The 4,811-nt window shown below is 46.1% G+C and overlaps 1 non-coding gene across 1 annotated transcript; it reads left to right on the top strand.

Moving 5' to 3' along the window:
* The first annotated feature begins 3,700 nt into the window (after nucleotides 1-3,700).
* Nucleotides 3,701-3,772, top strand: TRNAW-CCA (transfer RNA tryptophan (anticodon CCA)). Its single transcript has one exon. It is a non-coding gene; the product is annotated as a tRNA-Trp (tRNA).
* The last annotated feature ends 1,039 nt before the right edge of the window (nucleotides 3,773-4,811 follow it).

Raw genomic sequence — 4,811 nt, 5'->3', positions numbered from 1 at the left:
TTCTGTGTGTCTGAATATATATAATTCAAGGGTTATAACAACAACAATAATAGTGATAATTAAGGTCTCTCTAGGGCTTCCTGGAAAATCCCATGGACGGAGGAGTCTGGTAGGCTGCAGTCCGTGGGGTTGCGAAGAGTCAGATATGACTGAGCGACTTCCCTTTCACTTTTCACTTTCATGCATTGGAGAAGGCAATGACACCCCACTCCACCTGGAAAATTCCATGGACGGAGGAGCCTGGTGGGCTGTAGTCCATGGGGTCGAGAAGAGTCGGACACGACTGAGCGACTTCCCTTTCACTTTTCACTTTCACGCATTGGAGAAGGAAATGGCACCCCACTCCAGTGTTCTTGCCTGGAGAATCCCAGGGACCGGGGAGCCTGGTGGGCTGCCATCTATGGGGTCACACAGAGTCGGACACGACTAAAGTGACTTAGCAGCAGCAGCAGGGCTTCCCTGATAGCTCAGTTGGTAAAGAATCCACTTGCAGTGCACAAGACCCCGGTTTGATTCCTGGGTTGGGAAGATCCACTGGAGAAGGGATAGGCTACCCACTCCAGTATTCTTGGGCTTCCCTTGTGGTTCAGCTGGTAAAGAATCCGCCTGCAATGCAGGAGACCTGGGTTCTATCCCTGGGTTGGGAAGATCTCCTGGAGAAAGGAAAGGCTACCCACTCCAGTATTCTGGCCTGGAGAATTCCATGAACTACAGTCCACGGGGTCACAAAGAGTCAAACATGATTGAGTGACTTTCACTTTCACTTTCAAGGTCTCTCTGGCTCCAAAGCACCAGCACTTACACATGTGCGGCCCTTGACGATTTACAAATCCCCTTCCTGATCCTTTACCTTGTTTAGTCTTTCATTCAAATATTTCTTGGGCCCATGCTACATTTCATGCAATTTTCTAGGTGTTGGGGTAACAGCACTAAGCAGATAGATGAAGTCCTTGACCTCACAGAGCCTACCGTCTACTGGAGGAACATTAGTGGTACCTTCACAAATAAATGTCTCGTTATACATTGAACTAAGTCCTATCCATGAGAAAAGGAGGGTGTGGGAGCACAACACGTCAGTGAGGCTGGAAGAATGGATATTGTTCCCATTTCCCAGATGATGAAACTGAGGCCCGTCTAGAGATGGTCAGAGATTTGCTCAAGATAACACAACTGGGTCAAGTTGATGGTAGAGATGGGATTTCAGCCTGGCATAGGTCACGTCTAATTTAGTGCTAATTGCCCTACAAATCCCATAAGAGAGCTAGCTACTCGCTGGTCCTCCTCTCTTCCTACCTACATGCATGCACCTACACACACACACACACACACACACACACACTCACACTCGACTGCTCAACAGAAAGAGTGGCCTAAGGTGCAGGGTCACTGAGGATCATTGTGGTGGGACAGGAGGTTGGTGGCGACACCCCCGGAGCAGCTCCTGAGGTATCATTCCTGTGGCAAGACCTCGTCTGTGTCTCTCTGGATCCTGCCTGGTCTTCTGGCTTCTGCACAGGTTCGATGAACATCCTGATGCCTGTGTATTTTCAGTGTATGTCAAACAGAATTTCTCTCTGTTGTTTGCAAACAAGTACCCTGATTAGTACAAATCTTGGTGCCGTAATTGGGGTGCAGGCACAGACCCCGAGGGAATCCTGGGAATCTGGGATTGGCTCCTGCCCTAGTTAGGGCTGAAGGCTGGGAGATAACAGCTAGCACAAAGGGAGGAGACCCAGAAGCCCATGGTCCCCAGTGCTGAAACAGCTAATTAAAGTGTCCCTTGTGGTCACCTAAAATGAAGTACCCATGGAAGGCAAGCCATCAGGGGCTTGGACGACCTGTGCCACAGAGAAGAATAAAGGGCAGGAGGACTCTGAGGACTGTGGGGTGGAATGTTTGCTTTTAATGGCACTGGATAGCTTAAGGAAAGAAAATAATGAACAAAAGTCCCTAGAGCCTTGATTGAAGGCGTGGACTGAAATTCAGGAACTTGCTATGACTGGGAAAGAGTCTCATCTTTTATTGAGGCAGGGCCGGTCTGTTCTGGTGAAAGTGAAAAGTGTTAGTTGCTCAGTCATGTTCGACTCTTTGTGACCCCAAGAATTGTAGCCCACCAGGCTCCACTGTCCATGGAATTCTCCAGGCAATAGTTCTGGAGTGGGTAGCCATTCCCTTCTCCAGGGGATCTTCCCAACCTACAACCTGGGTCTCCTGCGTTACAGCCAGATTCTTTACCTCCTGAGACACCAGGAGCTTCCCTAGTGGCTCATCAGGTAAAGAATCCACCTGCAGTGCAGGAGACACAGGAGATGTGGGTTCAATCTCTGGGTCGGGAAGATCCCCTGGAGGAGGGCGTGGGAACCCACTCTAGTATTCTTGCTTGGAGAAGCCCATGGACAAAGGAGTCTGGCGGGCTACGGTCCATAGGGTTGCAAAGAGTCGGACGTGACTAAAGTGACTGAGAATACACACACCTGGAAAGGTTTGTTCTGGTAGTTGCTGAAGTCTAATGGTTGAATCCTCAACCTTTGCAGGGTTCTTCCATAAAATTGAAAAAATTAATCCAAAAAAGGTGAGAATTGAGAATCCAAATGGAGCTAAGCCCGAGAATGACAGACGCAACAATCCAGACTCCCAAACCCCAGGAAGTCCTCCATGTTTGCCAAATTGGCCCTGCTACCCTAGTAGACAAGACTGGCCTTAGTTAAAGACTCCTTGCCTAAGGGTGTTATCTTACAAAGGGAAACCAACATTCCTCACAGTCCCCCAGGCTTATGACTAGATCAGATTCCAGTATGTTCCTGGGGACAAATTACAAAGGCAAACCTTAGTGGAGAGAGTTTACTCGCTGACAGAATTGTAAGACTTTGCTAATTTATCTTGGCCAATTTCTCGGGAATATATGTGGGGATGAATTCTAGATCTGGATGAATTTCCTGATGTTGCTGAGCTCTGGATTCAATGTTCTGGTTTTAGGAGCTGAAAGAATTTCTTGATGTAAAAATTCAGAAGAAAGAAGAGTCCTCCTACTCTAAACTTTGACTCCTAAGAAAGCCTAGGAGTCCCTTCAGCAAGACCTTGGGGGAAAACACTGATGAAGGAAAAGCCAACCCCCTTGAAAAACCCCTTCAATGGCTGTGCTCTGTGAGCTAGGCATCCTGGCAGAGCCTGCCATAGCTGAATGGGTCCCTGGTGTCAATGGAAATGGGAGGATCGTAGTGTGGCAGAGACCATGTGGTGGCACTTCGAGGTTAGAGGCTGGGTGTGTGACCGTCATAGTGAGCAGAGCCTCGTGGTAATTGGAATGGTTCAAACAACAGGGCACTCTTTATTTTTTGGACATGGTTAATGATCATGGGTTTAAGGCCAGAAGAGGTGGAGAGCCCACAAAAGCCCTATATTGATTCATATAATAAAATAGACATGCATCTTATGAGTAGAAAATAAGCTGAACTATCACAATGGAAAATTTTCAGAACCTCCCCTAGTCAATAAGCAGAAACAGTCTGTTGTATAAAAGAGGAGGGGACCCCCTTGAAGAAACACTATGTAATAACACATTGGGTAATAATTTAATTCCTTAAAACTTCTCTTGTCCTTCCCCAAAGGGATATGTGGTCATGTTTCAAGGTAACAGAGTACAGGCAAAGACCCTAGATATTTTGAGAATTAGTAGATACTAGCCCTGAATGAAGGGGCTTCCCTGGTGGCTCAGAGGTTAAAGCTTCTGCCTCCAATGCAGGAGACCCGGGTTCGATCCCTGGGTTGGGAAGATCCCCTGGAGAACAAAAGGGTAACCCACTCCAGTATTTCTAAAGAAATCAGTTACCCCAGAGACTGACCTGATTAGATTAGGGATTTATTTGGATAAGATAAACTTTTTAATTTGGAATGTTGATCTGAGCCTCTTCCATACCACACAGCAGTACTATCTGTGGTTATTTACCCAGATTCCAAGTGTATAGTTAGAATAGACAACCCCAGAATTGGCAGATTTACTACACTGGCTCCCTGACCCATGGAGCCTAAGTGAAAGCCACTGTAGGTTTTCAAACAACATCAAAGTAGTAAGTCAGTGCAATGACACTTCTTTGGTGGGACCACAAAGCTTAAGGCTAAGGTCAAAATTTTCTAGTTTGACCAATGCGTAAGATAGATAAGTCTTAAAAATTAACGTGGGATTGTTATCATTAATATATATTGGTAACTCCAATTATAGTCCCATGATGCTTCAAGTATGGTTTTGTGGCTATAACAAATTAATGCAAACCTAACACTCAGAGAATACTTTCACTCCTCTATGGTAATAATCAGAGGACATCAAAAGTGTGTAGACTTCTCGAGGCAGAACAGCAGTGCACCTCCCACTTCGCCATGATGCTGTGTCAACTCTAATTTCACGTCTGGCCCTCTAACGAGTTAGTTCATAGGGACATCGATCTTTTCATCATTCATCTAGAACACTGGTGATTTTTTGGCTGCCCAGTGCATCATGTGGGATTTTAGTTCCCTAACCAGGGATGGAACCCATACCCCCTGCAGTGGAAGCAGAGTCTTAACCACTGGACTGCCAGAGACGTCCTGGTGATATCTTACTCGTAGGACACAGAGATCATAAGATAATAAGTATCTTGAAATACAATTGTATTTGGAGAGGCATGGTGAAGGAAAAATAGTCTGAGAAAATACAGGGAACTCAATTAAGCTTCTGGGAAAATATCAGCCTGGGAAATTCAGAATATCCCCTTCAAAGTGAAGAATAGGCTGTGACACTCTACATCGCAGATCACTAAGAAAGGGACTTATCACTC

This window comes from Bos taurus, chromosome 3, assembly GCF_002263795.3.
Source record: "Bos taurus isolate L1 Dominette 01449 registration number 42190680 breed Hereford chromosome 3, ARS-UCD2.0, whole genome shotgun sequence".
Taxonomy (NCBI): Eukaryota; Metazoa; Chordata; class Mammalia; order Artiodactyla; family Bovidae; genus Bos; species Bos taurus.
Note: the sequence above shows the minus strand (reverse complement) of the source record. Positions and strands in the feature narration are given on the sequence as shown.